The sequence below is a fragment of the Pleurodeles waltl genome, chromosome 10, assembly GCF_031143425.1.
Source record: "Pleurodeles waltl isolate 20211129_DDA chromosome 10, aPleWal1.hap1.20221129, whole genome shotgun sequence".
Taxonomy (NCBI): domain Eukaryota; kingdom Metazoa; phylum Chordata; class Amphibia; order Caudata; family Salamandridae; genus Pleurodeles; species Pleurodeles waltl.
Genome location: NC_090449.1, coordinates 927,607,891 through 927,632,907, shown reverse-complemented (window position 1 = coordinate 927,632,907; position 25,017 = coordinate 927,607,891). Strand labels below are relative to the sequence as shown.

Here is a 25,017-nt window from a genome sequence, read left to right as displayed (position 1 = left end):
CTAAGCCTCGAGTTAATCAAATCAAGGGAAGGGGCCTAGTTAGAAATAAATGACAACACTTAAAACAAGGAATGCGAGTGCGAATGCTTTGCAGTGCGTTCCCATGCACAGTAAAATGATGGAACCTTGGGAATCACCGCATTTAACAGCAGGGAAATATCTGCTAGTGTGCAGGAAACACTGCCTATGTTTTCATAGTGGACTGTACATGGTAGCTTTCAGCGGGACACCGCATTTATGAACACACTTGAATAGCGTAACTCCTCGGCACTAAAGAAATACGCAAGCCTTGCCTCACGAGTGAAATAAATATGTTATGCCCTCGTAAATCATGGCAGGGCCTTGCCTTATCCCCAGGGTTTAAGGAATGCGCAGTGCGTCACTTCCTCTCGCCCTCTTCCCTGTTGTCGTGAGGCTCGCGGCGAAGGTTGGGAACTGCTGTTGACTAATCAGAAAGCTGCTGTCACAACTTCCGATCCCCTGGGCTCTCATGAATTCTTTGATAGGTAACCCGAGGAAACCGATTTCAGACCACTTACCGTGTCGTGGTTATCAACAGCGGGAGTACACAACAAATGGTGCACTCATTGCCTTCGGCACGGACTTTTATGTTTTAATTTCCTTAGAGAATTTGGTTTAGTGCTTCAGCATATATTTTCGCGCTGTAGATGCTTGCTGTAACTTAATTTAGGACCTCATTCCATCCTTTACACTTGCATTGTTGGAGTGTCCCATCATTGAGAGTAGATATTAAATTATGTATAACTGTAGGCCACTGGAATTGTGAAGCAACAAACGACCAATTGGGGAAGGGTGCACTAATTTATGCAACCAAGAAGCAAGGGCGTAACAGAACCCCCGCAGCCAGGCGCACCTTGGTTCCACTGACACAGTATGCTGATGAGCCCTCTCTGCGGGTTGCTTGTTGTCCCATTCAGGGAGGACCTGACCTGACAGCTCAGTCTGGACTCTGAACTGGTATGCAGTCCTAAGTAATTATCAGTGGCTGAGATTAATTCAAGCATTCCTTCCATCACATTTTTGTATATGTTAGTGGTCACTTACACAATTCTAATTGGTTATATTAAAGTTACTTTATTGTCAAACTGTCAGTTGAATGTCAATGCCATTGGTTGTTTGTTAGCTGAATTCTTTGATTCTCTGTTGTCTTAAATGAATCAGAAGGATCTTCCTTATCTTTCTCTCTGTTTAGATTACGCAGGTCACAAGAAACACAGGGTTACCCCATGCATTTCTGCACACTCTGTACGAGTCTTCTCAGTCGGAAGTTTTCTCTACCAATGATCCAAAATGACCTGTTAAGAAAAGTAAACAAGATACAGTTCAAACCTGACTCCATTATAAAACCTTGGTGGCTTCTGACCCCAACTTTGACCGAATGCCAAGTCATTTGGATTCACCCTGGACACCAACCTCATCCTTAAGGAACTTATTGTTAAAAAACACAAAGATGGCCTGGTACCAGCTCTCTCTTCTAAAGATTTTCAAACCATTTCTTGCAGAAAATGACTTCATAACTGTTGTTCAAGCCCCCCTACTTTTGCATCTGGTTCATGGTAATGCCCTACCCGTGGCCTCCTTTAGGGGCATCCAACATGCTCAAGCATGTCTTATCTAGGATGTGAATCACATCACTGCCATCCTGAAGGAACTCTATTGGATCCCCTTGCCAACCCAAACAATCTTCATAACCATCTGGATCGTTCACAAAGATATCATGATCAGCACTCCCACTTGTCTTGTTGACAACTCTGTATGCCTGGTGGATCTCCGCACACCTGCAGCTAGGACTCCATCATACTGAAGACTAAGAAGTGTAAAAAAGTTTTAAAAAAGGATAGCAGGTCTTTTCTATTTATGCACTTCGAATCCGGAAGAGCATCCCTGTATCCATCAGGACCAACCCAACACTGCTCCAGTTTAGGAAAGGGTTGACGACTCACCTCCACAGTGAACACTACATCACAATCCATTAACCACCCTCAACACTATTCTATTTCCTCTAACTTGTTGACTTTATGGTGGTCTACTATGTACACTGATCTGCTGTCTTATGGCTAAGTTTGCGCAATAGAAATATCATATGCACGCATGCATATATACATCCAAAACCTCTGATTTTATGCTGAGTAGGTTCGGATGGCAAACACCCTAACCATTAGAGCTCTTCCCCCTTAAATGTTCCAGACAGCGACAGGATCACATTCCGGTCGTGTTTACTGTTTCTTTGATTTTATTCCTTGTGTTTAATAGATCACTTTCATTTTTATTACTATGCCTAGAAGTTATGATCTTTGGCTCATTCTACTGTATACTTTGATTCAAGTTTTTTGTATCCCTCACAACTACTCAAGGGTTTGAAGCTTAGAGTTTGACTTTCTTACCGAAAGGCAAGCACTTGGCTTCTCAAAGAACCCCTGTTAACCTTGTTTCTGCCACTAAAAAGCATTGATATAATAGTGGGTTTTAAAACCTGAAACACATGTTCATTTTATTTTTTGACCTTTTTGTAACACCAGATATCACCTAAATTGTGGCATGATACAATGACGCTTAAAAGCAGCCATATTCAAAATGTTCAAATACTTTTAATAGGCAAATACTTACAATTATTGAGACTCAGTATACTCATTGCTAAGAATCCTGAAGACAGTGTACTTGCTCCCATGGATACTAAAAGACATTAGAATCTCAGGTGCAGTCATAGCCAGGATTAAATCCTTCCTACCAGCTTGCAATACCCTCATTTACATGCACCTTATTGGAAACCTGCGAAGTAAGTGGAAGAGTCCTAAGAGCCTCTCTTTAAGACTATTTAACATCTATTTTCATGCTTTTGGTCAAATATTTGACCCACCCTCTCAAATGTATGATTACTGCATATTGATCCTTCTACGTCTAGGGTGGAACCTCAAAACTGCTTATACACCTCCCTCACACACACACAACAACACCTTGATAATGCTGACTCGGCGGGGAGGCGTGAATCTCTGTAAATGATAACTACTTTGTTCAATACTGCAAACTTCAATAACCTACTGTACATCTGTGTGCTTTTATTAGGATAAAAGAACGTTATAGGGTCATACAATTATGTTCAGCACAATATAAAACACTGCAATATATACAGTAAATAAAGTTCTTTAACATCTGAGAAGGAACGAATTGCAGAAAGCGGTCTGAGCCGCACAGCAGTGGTGGCTGGTAGAATTTGAAAGTTGTGGGTGAAAAGACCAAATAAATGTAACCATGCAAGTGAGCTCACGTCTCAGGGAGGTTCGGTGGGAGTAAAAACTGGTTTAGATTGGCACAATTTCCATTACTATTCCAGTGACAATTGGATCAAAAATGCAGTTCCGATTTCTTGTTTGTCAAGCAAAGCACTTTAATACAGTGAACAAGGAACACAACTTGGCGACTGAGTAACATACAGAGCACACCCTGAGCTCACGTATTTCAAGGCACTTTTATATGTGATAAGGAATTACATCATTAGCACATATGAGAGTGCCTCAACATAGGTAAGCTCAGGACATGCAGTGTACAAAAACAGGAAGTAACATGTTATTCAATGTCGCTAAGTCGTGTTCCTGGCTCACTGCATTAATGCTGAATGTGTTAGTGCATTTGTATCACAAGCAACATGGCAATCTGGCCTCACATCACAGTTCAAATATAAAATTAGCCGAAATGTCCATCTAAATTATAAAAAGTTGCTAAGACTGACAAAAAAAAATACTCCATTGTCCCATATAAATGTAAATGTGATTTCACCTGGACATTAAAACGGTGAGCAAAGAGCACGTTGAACATTTCATTTTCAAAGAAAGGCCCATGCCTGCATTACATGAAATTTAGCTTTTTAAACACATAGCAGACTACTCAAATTAAAATAACACCAGTGTAATATAAATGTAGCAGAGGTGAAGACAGAAACCAATGGATTAAAATGTTCATTACTGTTTTAGGAAGAGAACGAATATTCATGGGGTTAGTGAGAGGTGCACAGGAGTGCGTAACCATTTTATCTGTGACTCGGTAAGGGAAACAGGGTGACCTCTGTGCTTCGTGAGACTATCATGGGAGAGCTTGCTGAAGTGTTCCATAGACTAGGATAACAGATGAACACTAAGCGCAAAAAGATAAAAAGATAGATAAAGAGCAGGTGCCAATTTTAATCTGTGGCCCTCTTGCCACCTAAAACGTGTGATGAAACAGATGTCGAGTGTGATTTCAATGCAACCAAAAAGTGGAAATGTGCACATCGTGCATCTTTTGAAATTAAACCTCATTGAATAATAGAGGCTGAGATAGCAAGGAACAAAAAGGCTGAATAACCTTAGCCCTTAAATGATGCCCCTTAGATTTGGAGTGTCTCACAAAAAGCACAAATTGAATATCAGTGAATGTTTGACGTTTTAAATGGCAAAAGAGATATGAAAGTATTCTACATAGCGAGGGTGTAACTTGAAAAAATAAAAAACGAATAAATACCTGTTGTAAAGCTTGTATTTGGCGCTTATACAGTGTCCTGGTTTTTAGAAACCAAGGCAGCCCCACCCTTTCCCAACTCGTCACAGAGTTGGGGCCTTTCTTTTAGTTGACCCCAGCACACCCTGTGACGACTTGGAAAAGGGTGGGTGCTTGCTTGCAACCTGTGATTGACAAGCAGCCCTGAGAAATACAGGGCTCATGCCCAGTAGCGGCTCACGGGCCGCAGAAGGGGTGGGGAGGAGGTGCACGGGGATGGGGAGGGGAAGGGAGGCTAAAATTAAATTAAAACAAATTTTAAAAAAGCAAAAACGTACCTTTTTGCCTCTGTCCCATGCTGCGCTCCTGTTCCCTGCTGGCAGGCTGCACACAGGCACAGGCTCCCAGCCTGCCCTGCGGCCAATCCTGATGCTGCCCAAAGCAGCATCAGGATTGGTTGGGAGCCTGAGCAGGCTCTCTCGAGACAGCCTACAGCGCATGTGTGTTTGGCCGGCCCGAGACGCCCAGCCAAAGACACATGCGCTCTGAGGGGGAGTGCTGACCACTCCCCTCCCCCTCAGTGCACGTCACCCCCGTGGCCCGCCCCTTTTAATGAAAACAATAATAAACATTTTTTTTATTGTTTTCTTTAAAAGGTTTAGCAGCTGTCGCTGCTGGTGGGGGGGCAATGCTCCTCCACCCATATGGAGGAGCCGCCCCTGCTCATGCCCTAAATGGCTGCTTCAAAATATGATAGCGTTGCTTGTCATTGGAGTACAGTCTCTTGAGGAGAACCCTAAAATTACAGACCATGGCTGGCGCTAGGTCACCTCGGCCTGCTGAAGTTAAGAAAATAAATACGTTAGCACATGCGCACTGGAGCATGTGCCTCAGTGGAATGCACCTATCTGCCTGTCCTGACACCCATGTCTGTGAGGAGGAAAGAAAGGAAAGGCAGCCACGTAGTGAGGGCAGCACCCGTCAGGAACAGGCTTTTTTTAAATAGGGAATAGTAAATGTAATGTAGATGGTAATTGCTCTTAACAATTTCCATATGCATAACTTAGGAAACTGCCAGCTGGGTGGGCAGAGCCCTGATGCTCTCGTCAGGAGCCACTGCTGCTGCACAGGCTAGAAGCAAAAATAGTACCAGGTGGCAAGATGATAAAAGGATTAATAACCTTTCAGTGGCCATCATCCATAGGAAGTACATTAAAGCCAGTAGACTCCATTAAGATCCATAGGTAATTTTCGACTTAAAACTGATAAATGAGTGCACTGTTGTGAATGCACATATCTGAGTCCAGCTGCCTGGCTCAACAGTACCTTAGGTGGCATTTTACAATGCAGTGTGAGCTCTTGTGCCCTCCTAATGTCTAGCACTGCCAAATAGGAACTTAATGAAACAGTTAGCACTGGTCCCAAACTGAGCAGACATATTTGTTTCAACCTTAACAACAAAGGACCACATTATATCCACCCCTCTGGCACTTAGCTGGCTCCCAACGGGCCAGAAGGCAATTTTAAAGACACAGGGCCAGATTTATCATTATTTCACACAAAGGCCCTCATTATGAACACAGCGAGATTTCCCGCCGTGTTCATGCTGGCGGCCTAAACACAGACCGCTAGCCCGTTGAGGACCCCACCGGCCCAATAAAGAACATTCCGCTGGGCCGGCAGGCGGAAACAGTGTTTCCGCCAGCCGGCCCAGCGCCGTCATCAATGTCGTAGTGCGGCGGGGGCTGCAGCTCCCGTCGTGCATATCACTGCCCGGAAATAGGGCAGTGACATGCGCGACGGGGCTGTGCACGGGGCCCCTGGGGCACCCATTCCACCAGCCTTTTCCTGGCAGGGGACACCGCCAGGGAAAGGCCGGTGGGCACAGGTCCTTTATCCGGCGGGCAGCGCTGCTTGCAGCACTGCCCTGTCAGATAAGGAACTCCGCCATCATCAGGCTGCCTGGCGGCAGTAGCCTGGCGGTGGCAGAGTTCCACCTGTGGCGGTCACGTCATGAACATTATATGGCGGTCCAGACCGCCAATGTTCATAATCACCCCAAAGTAACGAAGCGAAACACCTTGCTGTGCTGCACTGCGTGGAATGAAGAGGGCAGGAATGCACCATTTTTACCCTTATATGGAGCGTTCCTGCTCTCTGCCTGCATTGGCACACAATCAGCTTCGTAAAACCAATACAGTCACCCTTGCATCATTGTGCAAGTGTGCCTGTGTTGCAGGTAGGATTTTTTTTTGTGCAGGAAGGAGAGCCTTCCTGCACAAAAACACCAATCCTTTGATGTGTTTTCCTCTTTAAAAGTGTGCATCGGAATGTGGCACACTTAGAAAGTGGAAACAACAAGCAGAAATAAAGATATTTATCGTTGTTGTGCTTCTTTCGAGAAGGCGTACACTTTTAATGGTTTACCAATCTTGGTACTCCCATGTTCCACCCATGTAACGCCTTCCTGGCGCAGAATAACGCAAGGTAACGACTTGTGCTGCCTTGCGTTACTCCAGATTTACCAAGCAACTTTGGGCCATGCAAGGTAGCCTTGCGTTGCTTGGTTCATCTGACTTAAGTATTGTGTAGCCCTTACGACACCAAGCATGACGCATGGAAAAAACAACACAATAATAAACCAGGTCCACAGTGCCTAAAACACAAGACATGTTGATTATAATAAATACATACCATAACACATTAGCACAAAGTTATATAGCAGAATGGATTCCCTTCAGATGGCAAAATCTCACTTGAGAAGTCTAATGAAGAAGCAGAACTCAAGCAGCACTGTGTCTGTAGCCCCGCAAACCCATGCATAGGGGGTTATTACAACTTTGGAAGAGGTGTTAATCCGTCCCAAAAGTGACGGTAAAGTGACGGATATACCACCAGCCATATTACGAGTTCTATAGGATATAATGGACTTGTAATACGGCTGGTGGTATATCCGTCACTTTACCGTCACTTTTGGGACGGATTAACACCTCCTCCAAAGTTGTAATAACCCCCATAATCTGGATGCGCAAGCTCATTTAGGATTCTGTAACTCCTCGGTGATCACAGATGTCATGTGTGACCTAGCATATTCCAATTATGTGTGGCAGGATGTACTTTATCACATGTACTAAAAATTCTTCTTTTCTTTTTCTTTTTTTCTTATTATTAATGATGATGAGAAGAAAAACAACAATGACAAGAGCCACAACGACAACAACAATAATGATAAAAATGATACGAACAACAACTAAACAACAAAATAACAAACATAATAATAATTTTAGTTGTCTTCTTATTCTTGTTCTTCTTGTCCACTTCCTTTATGTTCTTGTTCATGTTATTATTATTATTATTATTATTATTATGATTATTATACATTTATACACACACTAAGCCTGGAATCCACTATAAATATTGGAGTTGTCTCCTCGACCCTTACAATGTTAATTATCCACCTGCAGACAGTGGAGTCTTCAAGTGTTATATCAATAGTAAACCCAAATTGAAAAAAATGGTTGCCTTGCATTCTGTCAACAAAATGTCAAAGTAAAAACCTAACAATCAGTCATTAAGTGCTGGTATCATTTCTATTGTTAGTGTGTGTGCTCCATTTCAAGCAAAGCCAGCAGTTTCCAGTCCACGGATGGTCTGACATCTTTAAATGGACGTTGATCAGAGCCCTTTTACATCTGTGTTTGCATATAAATCTAACGGGGCAGATTTTAAGAAATACGTCGTTCTTTCTTGCAGATTTCAGAACTCGAACAGAATCTGAGCAAAGTCAGTCCACGTCAGGTAAGGGCATGTGTATTTTATTAAATTGAGTCAAATGCTTCTGGAACTGAGTGTGATTCCAGTATGCTAATGATCAGCATTTCACCTGATGTTTCTCACAACGTTTTTGGCACTTAAAACTTTTTAAACATTCACAGCCAGAGCTTCAGTTAACGTTTTAAAACAATCCACAAATAAACGTTAGAAGTAATTGTGCTTTTCCTAAAAGTCTAAACAAACGTCTGTCCGAAATTTTGGGAGTGGATGACTTCTGTAAACAAAACAAAAACAACGTCATTAGGTGGGGCGTCAGTGGGGAGTTATCTAGACCTGCATAGTTTGCACTGTTGAGAACATCAATACAAAATATGTTTAAAATAAGGTGGGGTGTCAGGTATCCTGTCTTATGTGTTTCATTTTAAAAGGAACATTAAAGTATTTTCACTCAATGGAAATTGTAATGCTCCCAGTTTGGGCACAAAAAGGAGGAGAAACCCAGGGAGTGTGCAAAGAAAACAACTGGACATGAAGCAGTTTAAGACAATCTTTGTGGGCCCTGCTTTGGAACTTCTATTTCAAATAAACTGCACGTTATGTAAATAATTTTCTTCCTTGCTCATATTCTGGATTTTGTTTAGCTTTTTCTGGAGTCACAGACTAGCCAAAAGATCCTAACTGAAGCATGGATCACAGAGATTCCTACATCAAAGATGTATATTGGATGAAAACATAGACTGAGGCCCGCTTGGTACTTGGTGGGTCTGTCCCAACAAACAGATTTTCACTTCAACATTGAACCAAGATTTTAATTGAACGTGGGCCTGTTTGTTCATCCTCTTTTACAGTGTAATGCCTGCGGAGATCTCATAGGATGAGTGTATGTTATGGTATTCCGTTACTATACAGCGCGTCTGTTATTTAATTTAATTCACCATAATTAGGCTTTCACGTACTGACCGAAGTCTATGGGTGATTCATTTCAGTAATCTGTGCACAAAATGACGACTCATTTTTCCACTGTTCACTCCTTAATCACTGGATCATGAAATGGATGGTGTAGATTTAACAATACCTTTAAGGGAGATTTGTAGCAACTCATTTTCATTTTGTAAAATTTTATCACAAAAAATGTAATTTATTTTTTTTAATTTCAAAACACGGAAACATGAAGAAAGGACAGTTGTGAAGGTACTCCGAAAAAGTGTGATGTTAAGATATTGTATCATTTCCTTCCTTACCTAAGGGGAAGGATGGTTTGTCTCCCACAGTCCGTTCCATAACACTGCACCCCGGAGGGTCAGAGGAAGCCAGCTCTGGCCTGAGATATCCCTCCGCTGCTGCCATCGCGAGTGCGAAGTCAGCATCGGTTCATTCTTAAGTTAGCTTCCCCTCATTCCTGTCTCCACAGGAGTCGACATCAAGAGAGCAATTGGAGCTCCGGGAGAAATCCCAGCCGGGCTATAGCTCATCCGGCTCGCAGCCCTGCGGTTGTGAGAGAATGGTTTCATTTGTGAAGCTGTTCAACAGACCTAACCTTTTGGACTCGCCTACCGAGGCCCATAAGGTTCATGAAACACAGGCCGCGCTAACCGTTCGTGACACACTCCAGGGCCTTGATAAAAGATTAACTCTGCCAGTGACAGTCTGTCGGCTTGGGGCATCGCACAAGAGCACAGTTTGACAGTCTCACGGACTACCAATATAGGTGTCATGTTTACACCCTAAGAGCAAAGGGCCATTGTTTGCTTAGCAAGGAATTGTGGTTTCATTCCTTCTGTATTATTTACTTTGATTTGCTTTTAAACGTTTGATTAACATGTTTCTATGCAATAGTGCAAATGTCTGGCCTGACCATTTCGATAAGTACTGATGTTTTATTTCACTGTGGCAGTTGTTGTGTATTACTTTGACTTAGGTGTGTTATTTCTTAATTTCTAAGAGTAAGACGAGTTCCAGGTACAAAAACTTTGTGAAACCCACAATAGGGAGTGCACAAGCAGGGCCGGCTTTAGGGTGGTGCGGGCGGTGCGGCCGCCCCAGTCGCTGACCTAGTTTGGGGTGCGCTGACCTTAAGGGGGCGCAGTGTTTAGCAATGACTTAAAAACACCTACTGTAAAGTTCCTTGTGCTCCAGCCTTCAGGAAACAATTAAAATGTCAAGATACCTCATGATTAATGTTCCTGCAAGGGCGAGAGATGTGAGTCTTGTCTAGCGGCAACTTTGACTCGCCATAAAGTAGCATAGAGGGTTAATATGCTGCATGGAGAGATGAGGGGCACATTTGCCGGGTGGTAGTGTGGGATTCAGAGGAAAAGATAGAGTAGAGGGTAGAGGGCGCCATAAAGACTGTAGCAGAGTGTGCCACGAGCGCTAAAGCCGGCCCTGATCCCAAGTAGCGTTCCAACCGAAGTACAAACAAGTAACGCATTTTATTTTCACACATCTGCCACATAAACTAAAGCAGCCGACTATAAAGCGGAGTCAGCAAAATGCGGATTCATATTTGCATCCCTTTCACGTGCACATTGCACTGCGCGAGGCTCGTGATTTGCAGAGCACTGCACTTTGTCTCTACTTCTACCCTATTGAGGAGATTAGCACTGAGAATAAAGGTCAACATCCCAATTTCCCTCCCTCCCAGTGACAAATATGTCTCGCGCCTACAAGCGAAAACAAACGTGAATCATAACGGAACACCGACATATTTTCCTTAACGTAGCATGTCATTCAAACGTTATTTTCATTTCCGCACACCTGTACTCATTGTGAATTTTCTGTTCCTCCACCCCGCTGGATGTTCTTGCTCCTTTCACATCTAACCTCCTCCTTAGAGAGACCAAAATGTCCGCCCAACTGATGGAATGCCCCTCGAACTTTCAGTCCTTCCTCCTACACCATTCTCCCTCGATTTACTTCGTCTTTCTATCATCTACTGGTGATTAAAGTGCCGGCTCCTGCTCCCTGGGGTACCGCCTGCATTTCTCCAACATGACCAGTCTGCAGGTGTCATTGTAGTGGCACTATTTAGACTAATCACACTAGCAGAGTTCCAAGCCAAGGGCCATATTTATACTTTTTGACGCAAAACTGCACTAACGCAGTTTTGCGCCAAAAAAATTAGCGCCGGCTAACGCCATTCTGAAGCGCCGTGCGGGCGCAGTATTTATTCAATGACATTAGCCGGCGTTAGCCGCCGGCGCTGTCTGGTGTGCGTTGAAAAAAACGACGTACACCAGGCAGCGCCGGCGTAGGGGGAAAATGGCGTATGGGTGTCCACAAATGGTGCAAGTCAGGCTGAGGCCAAAAAATCGCCAAAACCCGATTTGCGCCATTTTTTTACGACGCCCATCCCCCATTGAAATGACTCCTGTCTTAGCAAAGACAGGAGTCATGCCCCCTTGCCCAATGGCCATGCCCAGGGGACTTCTGTCCCCTGGGCATGGTCATTGGGCATAGTGGCATGTAGGGGGGCACAAATCAGGCCCCCCTATGCCACAAAAAAAAAATATATATATATACTTACCTGGACTTACCTTAATGTCCCTGGGGTGGGTCCCTCCATCCTTGGGTGTCCTCCTGGGGTGGGCAAGGGTGGCAGGGGGTGTCCCTGGGGGCAGGGGAGGGCACCTCTGGGCTCATTCTGAGCCCACAGGTCCCTTAACGCCTGCCCTGACCCAGGCGCTAAAATCTGGCGCTAATGCGGGTTTTTTAGACCCGCCCACTCCCGGGCGTCATTTTTGCCCGGGAGTATAAATACGACGCATATGCATCGGAGTCATTTTTTAAGACGGGAACGCCTACCTTGCATATCATTAACGCAAGGAAGGTGTTCACGCAAAAAAATGACGCTAACTCCATGAACTTTGGCGCTAGACGCGTCTAACGCCAAAGTATAAATATGGAGTTAGTTTTGCGTCGAATTTGCGTCGAAAAAAACGACGCAAATTCGGCGCAAACGGAGTATAAATATGCCCCCAAATCTTTACTTCAGTGCTTTTCCCTGAAGGTTATACCTTAACCAGTGCATGGAGGCCCATATTTATCATTTTGTCATGCAAAGCAACACAAGCCGATTTGCCGCTCTGGGTGAAAGGAATAGGGCTGCCTATCGTAGCGCTGGTGGACTTTTGGCTGCTTAGTGCAAACACAGGCACCCTTGTGTTATGGTTCAAGGGTGCCTGTTTTGTAGGAAGCATTCTATTTGTGCAGGAAGGGGCACTTTCCTGCAAAAAAAGCAATCCTAAGAGTCGTTTTTCTCTTTTCTGTGTGCTTCAGAATGCAGCATACCTAGAAAGAGGAAACAATGAGAACTAAATATATTTCTCCTTGTTTAGCCTCACATAGGGAGGCATAGCATTTTGATGCATTCCCGGGTCCACCACTAATGGTAAATCTGTGAAAGAGCCAAACTCCATGGGTAGATGCGTGGGAACGCCCACGCTCCACCCATGGAACGTGTCCATGGGGAAGTGTAAGGCAAGACAGCGATTTGCCCTGCCTTGTGTTTCCCTTGATTTATCATGCCTTGCAGGGCCGTGCAAGTGGCCTTGCGTGGCTTGATAAATCTCACTTAGGTTTGCGTTGCCCATGTGTCCCTTGCGTGGAGCAGTGTTGATTCAAACCTTGATAAATCTGACATAAAAGCACTGGTGTCAAAGAGACACCACAACTGTACTTTACAATTATGATGAAGTGGTATGGTTCCTGAGCATCTATAAGTAAACATCTCTAGATAAACACGCCATCTAGCAGGCTCCCATAAATGTAGTAAGCACTATATAAATGCTGCCATGCAATACATTACAATACAACCCTTACACTCTAGCACCAATGCCACTCACACTCTCCTACCAATGCTATTCATCTCTCACACCAATGTTACTCAATCTGTGGGCCAGAATTATCAAGGTTTTGCGTAGCTGAATATAGAACCATAGAAACTGCTGGTCCAGAGGATGAATTGGGACATGATAGTATGCGTAATGCAGATCCAGCATACACATCCAGTGATCTCTGAGTACCAGATGAAAGATCCTCTGAATAGTTTCCATCTTGAATGGCAATGTCACTACAAACTTGTTCAGGGCCTTCAAGTTCAACACCAAATGAAAACCTCCTCTGGACTTTGGCACCAGAAATATGATGGAATAAAAACCTTTTCTTTGCTCTGCCCGACGGACTTCCATGATGGCATCCTTTAAGAGAAGAGAGTCTATATCTTGAGGAAGGGCCATGCACTTCTGCACCTTTGAAGGTCAAGGAGTGGGCCTTACATCAGCGAAAACTGGTAGAACAGAAAACTCGAGCCTGTAACCCTCCCTTAGGATGTCCAACACCTAGCTGTCTGAAGTAGAGGCCTCCCAAACAGGAAGGAACCACCAAAGAAGACCCCCTGCAGGCCCCTCCAATGACGCAACCATATAGTCATGAGCAAGGCTTAGGAGGTGACTTGGCCTTCATGTCCTTACTCTTGTAGACTTGAAACTTTCCCTGCTGAGGGAAACGTTGAGGAGGCTGGGTAAAAGGTGACTTGCACTTGCTATACAGCTTATCATAGGCTGGCTGCCACAAGGAGGAAGAATGTTTCTTCTCCTTGAACACTTTGTGCAGTTTTTCCTCCTGTTTCACCCCAAACAATTGAGCCCCCTGGAAAGGAACTGCAGATTGCAGACGTCTTCTGTGCTGACTCACTGCACCAATCCTTCAAGACCAAATTGCGCCAGGCCGAAATGCTGGCACCTCTAGACAAAGCAGCTGCCCTGATGACCTCAAAATAAATATCTGAAAGATATTCCACCTGGTGCTCGATGACCTCCAGTAACAACGCAATCAGATCGATCCATCATGGATCTGTGCTGAGCCCTAAAGTACAAAATCAAAGATTGTGCCACATAAGTCCCATAAATCCCAGCACGCAGCACCAAATGCATGCCAGAATAAACCTTATTTAAGGCAGCATCCACATTTTTACCCACTGAGTCCCGAATCACAGCATCCTCTGCCAAGGACGCCCTCCCCACCAGACCGGCCACAAAACAGTAAATTGGCATAGAGTTAGGAAGGTCCAGCTGCATATCCTACAAAGAATACAATTTAGCCATGAGGTGAAGCAGGATGGACTCATCAGGGCCCCTCCACTCTCACTTAAGGACCTCAGAGATATAAGCATGCATCGGAACATCAGACTGCACTGAACTCTGGAACTGCTGAAGAAGAGAGCCAACGGAAGTGCCCAGAATTTCCTCCTCAGGAAAACCCATGTTCCTCTTTACGTGCCTGAAAAGATCCAGCAACATATCGTTTGTAATATATATGCCCTTCTCCTTCTCTGACCCATGTACCTCCTCTTCAAATGCCAAGGAATGAGAAGAAGGCAGTAACACTACCTCTTTGTGTGGAAATGAACCAGCCTATAATTTCCAAAAAGACTGTTTAATCAGGCACTGTTACTTTGAGTCCAAAGATTCCCTGGGGTGCTTTGAGTGAGAGGGGGAGGAAGAAGAAGAATCCCATGTTGAGGAAGAAGAGGGCTCCAAATGCCTCCTCTTCCTGGAATGCTTCCCCATGTCACCAGTAGCCACCCAACACTGAACAGCAGAAGAGTACCCAGCCAGAGACAAAAAAAAAAAAAAATACTATGCAGTATTTACATGCCCCCGGAGAATGAAAGCTTTATGAGCGCTTCACTCTGAAGTCACCAGCTTTTTATGCCAGCCATAATACTGCCCAACAACGCCTGCATGGGCCACCTTACCCGGAAGCCAGATAGATACCAAGCCGTGGGCCAAGACGAGACCTGGCCATAATGCACAGGTCTGTCCAGGCCAGGACTGCATCTCCTGGCAAGCTCTGCATCCCAGGAGACGCAGCAGAACAGGAACACCGCTGCTCCCCGGCCGGCACAACCGTCCATCTGTCACAACAGTCGGGAACATATTAAAATACAATGGATCACCCAGGCCCTGCCAGGACAACCACCACTCCTCATCTCTTCCTCCTGAAGCAGGACAGAAAAAAGAATAGGGTGAATGCTGGGAATGTGCTACCTATGTAGCCTCCAGTGGGAGGGGGAAGAGCATTTAAGAGCTTTCCTCTGTTCTTTTGTTCTGTACGTGAGATATTCAGTATCTCACCTGTGACAAAGGGGATGAGAACGAGGAGACCTGGTGGTAATGATCTTTTCTCTGTGCATCTTACGTCCCTGCTATCATTGTGTTGAGCTTCTGGGGTGGGGTGCATGGGGAAAGGAGCACTCCACACTTTCAAGAACTATGGCCCATATTTATGGAAGGTTAGCGTTGCCTTAGCACCATTTATTGTGACACTAAAGCGGTGCTAACTTAACTCTATATTTATATTTTGACGCTAGACCCATCTAGTGTCAAAAGTTAGGAGTTAGCACCATTTTTAGAAAGCGCCAACCTACCTTGAATAATGAGAAGCAACATAGGCGTTCCCTTCGAACACTTGATGCACTTGATGCTAAAACGACGCGCAAGTGGGAGGCAGACTTAAATAATGTCTCTAGGCCCTCTTAGCGCCATTATTTAACGCTTGATCAGACCAGGCATTAATGTGCACATAGGCCTATTTCATGGAGAATAACCACAGAGTGGGCACAAAGATGCCCACCCCAACCCCCAGCATCACCACCACCTATACCACAACACCACAGGGACACTGCAGGAGAAGGGAGCCCATCCCAGGTAAGTGTATGTTTATGTGTGTGGTGTGCCATTGGGGGTCCCTTACATGGGCCCCTTGGCTGGCACTGGGCATATAGGGCTTACCCAGGGGACACTGGTCCCCTGTGGTCTGCATTAGGGTAGTGGTAATGACTCCTGTCTATACTTCAACATAAGTCATTATTTGGCTGCTAGGATGACTAGCAGCAGGTATTTTGTCACTAATCAGCATATCGTCATTTTTGACCCACTAGCGCCATTACCCCTTACGCCATCCCTCACCAGCTAGCGTCTTTTTTTGAGACTCTAGCCATTCCTTAGGGCCATCACGCTTCATTTCATAAATATGGCACACAGATGAAGCAGGGACTGGAGTTAGCTTGCGTTAAGAAAAATGACACAGTGTGGGCCATTTTCCACAAATATGGCCCTATGTCTTATAACAATAGTAAAAATACTTGGTACCATCAAACTTAGCACAGCACAACAGCTATAGTTGCCTAAGTGTTCCCACATCAACACCACATTTATTGCTCTCATCAATCTACACATTAACCTATTAAGTTAACTTAAATGTCATATCGACATGCACACAATATTATTTCTTAGCCACATAATTGGCGAAGAAGCCTCTGAAGTGAAGAGAAGAGAGAGCCCAAGTTGCTGTAAGCTTTCCATGTGATTATTTTGTATTTAAAGCTAATCAAACCACTTGTAATTTAACTATTACTGAGTTAAGCTAGGGAGTGGATGTAGGGAGGAATTCTTGTTGTCTCCTGTTTCAAAAAGTCCAACCTCCCTTAGCTGTACAGGAACCTATTAAGATTTTCACACAAGGTTGGGCTAGCCTACAGAGTAATCTGACAGTCTCCAAGGAGGATTCTAGGGCAACGTGTCGGCTAGCTAGTGTGCGGGCTGTGAGCGCTTCCCCTCTCCGGCAGTAAGAGTAACCGCATAACACAAGCTCACCTGACTCGGGGGATTCGTCAGCTATTGTTGGCATTGTATGGGTCGCCGCATTTGGGATTGCTGTCCTCCTCAGCGTGGCAGGAGAGAGGTGTCCCATCACTTGTGGTCGCGGGCTGTCTCAGGATTAAGCCAGGATCATTGTGCCACGGCCCAGATCAGCTTCTGGGGCCTATGGAGGAGTGTCAGCACAAGCTGGCTTTCACCATTCTGTGCTGTGCTTACAGGCTCAAGTAACATAATGCTGCAAATCTCTTTGCCTTATTTACACATGAGCCCCATGAGCGGTTCTTCAGGCATGGTTGGGCATGGGGCCAAGTTCAAAGGTAATGGAGCTGCCAAGTTACCCGCTGCATGCACCTACAGGAGGGCTCTGGGCACCAGAACTGTTTCTGTATTGTCAGGATCTTTGGGACCAGCAGGGTCAGAGTCAGTAAGTCCTCGGAGTATGTGGGGGCTGATCCACAAGAAATAGCCAAGCCGGGTTAGGTTTTTTGTGGGCAAAAGGGATCATCCCTCCCACAGCCCGCAGGTACTTTGGAGACTGGTGAGTATAAAGATCTAGAATCCGTATTAAGTTCTTTGGCGAAAGAGGCTAAGAACAAATTTGAGATCTCTGAGCGCAATCAGGGAAAAATTCAGGATGCCTGTGACAGTTTGGATAACATGTTTACTGAGCTCTCAGAGAGACTGAGTAATATGGAGGCCTCTTTATGGGCTTTGAGGAAGGAGGTTGAGGCCAACTGCAAGGAAATTCATACCCTGAAATTAGGAGAAAAAGAATTGCAGGATAAACTAGAATTGTCTCTAACCGAGACAATCCAAGATTTTTGAATATCCCAGAGGGAGCAGAAGGCAGCAACATCAAGGGTTTCATTATAAGGTTAATTAAGGTGTATTTTCCTTCAGTCGCCTCACTGGATTTCAAATCAGAAATACAGAGAATACATAGGGACCCCTTTAGAAGCAACCTCAGTAGAGAAAAGACCAGGAAAATCTTGATCAACTTTCGCTCCTCTGTAGTAAAGGAACAGATTCTCTCAGATGCCCTGAAAGCTAGGAGCCTTAAGGTGGGGGAGTGGCAGTTCTGAATTAGATATGATATTTCTAATGGGAACTGGGGAGTTGTATACATGAATTGACGTCATTAGGTGCAACACCACAATTGAAGTTTGCAGCTACTCTTAGGGTAATGTGGAATAATAAAATGTTTAATTTCCGAGAGCCCCCAGAGGTAGAGAGCTAGATAAAGCAGATTAAATCACAGAAATAGCCACATCAGAGAAGTGTATCTCAAGAGGTATGGTTGATTACCCATCTTTGGTAAAGGAAGGGTTCCTGGGGGGAGGGTGGGTTATATGGGTTGTATCGTTGAGTGGGATACTTGCACAGGTGGTAGTGGTTAGAACAGTTAGTCACAGGGTGGGGCCATGTGGGAGAAAAGTAAAAAAATGACAGTCTAATTCCATGGCAACGATAATGTTCTTATGAGGATAACACTTGAGATAGTAAGAATATAAGAAATGAACTAACCAAAGTGCGTAGCCTGAAGACTTTAGCTTGGTAATGTAATTGGACTTAGGGTAGGTAGTAGAAGGAGGAGGATATTTGAATATTTAAATCAATTCAATAGTGATATTATCTTACTGCAAGAAACTCATTTACGTCCGGAGGAGTGGAAGGAAATATTAAAATCCCAGAGATTGATTAGTCAGTTTGCAGGTTCAGATCAAAATTGTAATGTGAAGGGGGTAGCTATTATAGTGAAGAGATCAGTGCAACCTTATTTGGGGGAGATCCAAGGGGCAGGTGGCTGAGTGCTAATATTAAAATATCTGTTGTAGGATACACATATGTGGTGTATTACGGCACTAAGTTAGATGATCCCACCACTCTTTTGGAGCTATACTCACACTTGGTGGTAATTGGGAACCATATAATCATTGTCGGCAACTTTAATGTTGTATTAGACCCCCTTCTGGACAAGTCTACCTCCAGACCAACAGCTAACTGCCCAAAGATGTGTGAGTGCATTTATAGGATGATGAAGGATTTGGGTCTTTTGGATGTCTGGCGTGGGAGGGTGGGCCAGAAAAAAGAATATGCTCATCACAAAAAGAAGTGTAGCCACTCCTCGGGGATAGACTATTTTTTAATATATTCCAGATTGAGGAACAAGGTTAAAGGGATATTTCACTGTCCAGCACATCTGTCAGATCATGCTGCTGTACAATTGGAGCTGCAACTGCCTGACTTTTTCTCTCTTCCTAGGAGGAACCTTGATAGTTTGCTTCTAGGGGAGAAGGTACCGGTTCTGCAGTTGAAACATGACACCCTAGACTTCTTTGAGTTTAATAAAGGTTCAGCCTCTATTCACGTTATATGGTACACATATAAAGCTTTTATTTGGGGAGGCTGATTAGCCTTGCTGTCTTTAGAAGGAAAGAGAAGAGTAATAGGCTGAGGGAGCAAGACTGCAATATACCTGAAGCCTAGAAGGCCCTGGATAACGGCAGTGATCCCAGTAGCCAGGCTGCTATAGAAATCCACATTAAGGAGATCAAGGGTTCCCTGTTAGAATTCCTGGAAGGGTTAATCTGGAAGCGGTGGGAAGCCAGTGAGTTAGTCCATTATGAATACAGTGACGGATGTGGGAAATTACTGGCATGGAAGATCAGGACAGAAAAAGTTAGGAACATAGTTAGGGAGATAGTGGTTAAAGAAACCAATGAAGGCTGCCTAGAAGACTCCGACATCAAGAAGGCTTTTTGTAATTTTTATCAAAATTTATATAAACTTGTAGCCTGAGAAGGCTACAATTTTGGATGCCTCCATAAACGAATGGTTTAACGAGAAAGCTTTTCCAACACTAGATTCAGATTCTCAGCAACTTCTTAATCAGCAGATTAGTGAGGTGGAGGTTCACAAAACGCTGGGTGGACTGAAAAAAGGGAAGGCAATAGGCCTCGATGGTATTCCAAACAAGCTCTACAAGGGTTTTAATGAAGAGATATCCCCTTTCTTATGCAATTTAATGAATGCTATATTTGTGAATGCTCTTCCAGCCTCTGAGTCTTAGAATGACGCCATTATCACCATCATTCAAAAGCCGAATAGGGACAAAAAACTGTGACTCATATGGCCTATATCTCTTTACTTAATAGCAATTATAATATCTTTACGAGTATATGAGCAAAGGGATTAGTGAGCGTTATGGGCAAGTTGGTTCATGAGACTCAGAAGGGCCTCATGAAAAATAGGCACCTCCATGACTTGACTCATGGCCATTTTCATATGCAATAACTGCACGTAACGGCCTAGGTGATAATTTTCTTAAAGTAATAAAGACCATCTATAAGACATGTCACAAGGGTGTTGGTGAATGGCAATCTTTCATCACAGTTCAGGATACGAAGAGGCACACATCAAGGGTGTCCTTTCTCACCTCTGTTGTTTAATTTTTAAATTGAACCCTTGGCCAGATGGATCAGGGAAGATCAGAGGATCCTCCCCTTCCGATATCACCAGTGGATTAAAAAAGAGGTGCTTTATGCTGACAACCTCCTTATATACACACACGCCTTACAAAAATGTTTTCCAATAATCGTGGACAATTTGAAGTCTCAGGTTACCTGGTGAACCTGGAAAAGACAGAGGTGATGATGTGGAATGCCTCTAATGATAGCCCTCTAGAGAAGGTAGAAATTCAATATCTGTGAATATGTGTGGTCAAAGATTTGGAAAATATTTCTCTGTTTAGTTTTAATAGACTTATGGTAGAAAGTAGGAAACTTCTGCAGTCATGTTCATATCTCCCATTATCAATCTTAGGACGAACCAACCTGACTAAAATGATTATCCTTTTCAAGTTTACTTTCATTTTTAATTCACTACCCCTACCATTTGGGGCAGAGCAGCTTCAAAGATTACAGGAGATTTTGACCAGCTTTATTTGGTCTAATAAGAGCGTGAGGATTGCATGGAAGAAGCTTTGTAAAAAGAAAGTGGGTGGAGGAATTGCACTGCCAGATTTTCATTTTTACTGTTGGGCCTTCTAACCTAAAAATATTAGGTCATTATTGGCTGAGAATTACTAACTTTTTCCTCTGTGCTATCAAGCGCTTACTGCAGACTTGAAAGAAAAGGGTAGCCATTTTCTATCCAAATTTGGTCATCCCAGATACTTCAAAAAGATCCACTTTGGAGTCATAGAGGCGGCATGTGAGGCATGGTCCAGCATTAGGAAGGTCCTTGGTATACAATATCACAGTGCTTTGGCCCTCATATGGCACTCCCCTGGGACTCCATTCTGTCTTCAAGATATGCTGGCCATTCTGCTATTGAACTCTGGTATTTTAAGTTAGCGTCAATTGCTCAAAGGAGACACGTTGCTTTCTTGGGATGCTCTTGCCAGGCATATAAACCGTTCCATCTCAAGATTTAAATACGTCAAATAGCTAGCTGGTTTCAGGGTAAACCTAAAGTGGGTATCAGTACAGAATTGGATGAAGAACTATTGGAGAGTAGACCTGCCTTCGCTTGCAGGGCTCCAAAAATCTACTCAACCACTCACAAGTTTTATTTCATGAGGTCGAGCCCTGGTGAGTTGGCAAAGAACAAGTGTTCTGTTCAGTCAGAAACTGAATTAGAAATTAAGATGCCTTTAAATATTAATCTTGTCACATTTGCTCTGTGTTCAGAGCCAGAGGTCAAAAGTCAGTTTGTCTTCTTGCAATGCAAATACTTTTCCTTGTGACTGCAGAGTTCCAGGATTTGTAAGGTGAACTGTCTGACCTATGTGAAGTGAAAGGCTTTTGGTATCAGCTTTTTCCTAACACACAACATTTATATAACTAAGTCAACATTACAGACATTTCAAACTACATTTCAGTAGCTGTGAAAGACCATTTTTTTGTACTTCTGTGTGATGAAAAAAATATTTTAATAGGATGAAAAAAAGTCAGAAACTTTACTTGGTGATGTGCAAATGATAAAAGTTTTCTGAAACCCAATTTTCACATATTATCATTAATGCATTATATGGTTTTATCAGTAAAGCTGCAAGTTAGTGGGAAGGTTTTTGGGTCATTTCTTGGAAACTTACTGTCTGTAAATGACAGTGCACTACCACATCATTCTTTATTAATATATTTATTAAAAGTGAGTGTTTAAACATAAACTGAGAAACACTCCTGCCCTGATGGCAAAGCTATTAGTAAACTAAGAGGCAAGTCATGCACGGATCATGTGTACCCTACATGTGGGCTAGATTTAGTATACATCGAGCAAATGTTTAGTTTATATAATCAAACAAAGGAGGATTATTTTACAGCAGAAATGCTGAACTCACATATTTGAAGGTGCACTCATATGTGAAAATGAAGAAAAAGGTGACTGTAAAATACAATATTTGCCTAGGATCACTCAATTTGAGACCCGTTTCCGAGTCAAGTGCATTACAGTTAGATCGAGTCAATTATTCAAGCTACACGACCTGCAGGTCTAGTAACATTTTTATGATTTTTTTAGGCCTGGCTTGATGTCTCCCTCCTTTAAATCATTATCATGATCTATGTTTTGGTATACAGTGAAATCTGCTCAGCTTAGGAGGAATCATATTTGTTGTCCCATTCAACACTGTTTTGACCTATACAGTTCAGCAATATGCATTAATTAGGGTCATATTTTCAAGAAAATAAAGTTTGTATATTGTAAAGCTGTAGGAGAAATAGAATGACACAGGGAACAGGTCAGAATCGCTAGTGGAACGGTATGTGTCACTGCAGAACATAGTCAGAGGAACTATCCTCAAAAGCATCTGTGTAACTTCAGAGGAGATCAGTACCAGGATGGGGTGGGCATGACTTTCTGGCCAAGCAATGTATCATTACAAAGGTGCTACAAAATACTTTTCACTCGTATCTCATCTTTTGTGCAGTACTTGATTGTAAGGCATGAGCCTGCAGTCACATAAGTTAAAATTTGATGTTTCTGTTCCTACAGGTTTTTTTTATACGGCAGCTCATGTAGCTATTGGGCTTCTTCAGTATGATTGAGGGGTGTTCACTTATTTACATACATAAACAAAGTTTCATAGGCAGCATGGACAATTACTGATTTAGAACATTGCATTAAAGGTCATTTTCCATGGTCTTATTTCCTAGTATGAGGGGAAAATCAACTTCAAGATTTAAGGTATGTTTTTCACTGCTCTCTGTATGGCCTCACTGGACAAAAATAGGCTATTACCATTCATAAACTATCAAGAGAACTCTGTTCTTATGGAACTAGAATGTTGTCCCTCCCTGAGGATCTAATCAACCACATGTGGCAGCTGACTGATCATCATATTTCTTAATACTTTTGGAAACTTCTACTGCCCTCCTCTGGTTTATATACCAACAACTTTGGACTCATTGAAGGCCTGCAGTTTATGCTCTTATGTAAAATACGAAAAAATATATTAGATAAATGACTAGCAAAAATTATTAAAATACCATATGCAGTAGTGGGAGAATTAAACAGACTATAAAGTCAGCTGAGCTTGGAACATCTGTGTTGTTCTAGTGACATGCCTAGAAAAGCATACAGTACATCAACCACCCAGCAGACTGCTTCCAGCACAGCTCTTTGTTCCATGTAAGGTGCCCTACCAAATTAATCAATTGGGTAAGCCGTAATGTATTCATTTTCATAAGGTCTCTGGCATCCCAAAAATGTAATTCATCATTAACTGGCAATACTGTAACACTGAGAGCTTTTTCTCCCTTTGGCACATCTATTCCTATTTACTTGATAGTGATACCTACATATGTATTCCTTCAGTAAGTCCAGTCTACTAAATCCTACAAACCTAAAATATACAATGAGATTACATCCCATTTTTGTTGTAAGACAAACACGATTGCATGAAATACTTCTGAACCACTTACATATTCCCTTATCCTTGTCCCCATCTGCATACTTTCACACTATTCTGGGATGCTTTCAAAATACTCCTAAATCAACCAACTTAACCCAGTTCTCACCTATATGTTGTTGTATTTAGGTCTATTGTAACCAAAAACATTTAAATTGTATTATAATTATATGTATAACGTACGTTTAGGGCTTTCAGCCAGCGCTCTTCATCCACTGGTCTGTTATTATGTCATTCACAATTTCTTCCACCCACTACCTCATAGAGCATGTGACAATGGGTAACCCCGCTTCTGCCATTGGATAACTTCATAGTGAGTGATGGCATTCTGCCCTTTCAAAAGAAGCACATCCACAAAGTTGTTCCCTTCAGTGCCAAGTAATACAAAGGCAATGTGTGTTTTTTGAGACCCAAATATATAGTTGCTTTTAGTCTATGATATTTTCAGACTAACAATGGCCCAGCAGCTCGCCCAGCTATTAAGAATGGGAATAATCATGGCACTGACAAAGCCAAAGGGTGGCAGTCAACTCCAGACTCATTGCCTTTGTCAGTGCTTGTGTTCTTCTTTTACTCTTACTGTTAGTCTTCTTTCTACATTCACCATCAAAACCCTTAGTGTAGTCCAGTTGTGCACCATTATGCAGGGCTTTTAATTAATCACATGGAGTTTCAAACCAGCCTTATACAGAAACCATACATGTTCTTTAATATGGTCTGCCAGATCCTGCATTTCAGTATTATGTCAAAAAACGTGTTGAAAACTTAGCGAGGTCATTTGTTCAAACCTAACAAGCTTACCCAACTTCATATAACAAGATGAAAGTTTTCAATTTAGATGCTCTCATTGTGAAACTAATCAAGAACGTCTATTAATTTTTACGTCTGCATATCCATGTGTATTTTAGCAGTAGACCTCTGAATATTTTCCCTTCACTTACATGAAATAAATAAAATAGGGTCTGATTTAGTAAATCATCAAAATTCTCTTTAATATAATTCACTGCTGTAGATTTGTGTTTTTAGCGGCCAGCAAAGTTTCAGTTATGTTAGTGCAGATTTGCATAGATTCTGATTATGGGTGCACCAGCACTTTTCTAGTCCTCCTATATTTACAAAAACTTTATCTTGGTAAATTGCCAAAAAAAAATCTTCACTCTAAGGTAGCACTTAAAAAGA

The 25,017-nt window shown here is 43.0% G+C and overlaps 1 long non-coding RNA gene across 1 annotated transcript in view; it reads left to right on the top strand.

Annotated features, from left to right (window-relative positions):
- The window catches only part of LOC138262032 (uncharacterized), a 1,156,543-nt gene that overhangs the window by 736,698 nt on the left and 394,828 nt on the right, over positions 1-25,017 (top strand). The window contains exon 4 of the long non-coding RNA XR_011199189.1: positions 8,245-8,289. This is a non-coding gene — a long non-coding RNA (uncharacterized lncRNA). The remainder of the gene's footprint in view (positions 1-8,244; positions 8,290-25,017) is intronic.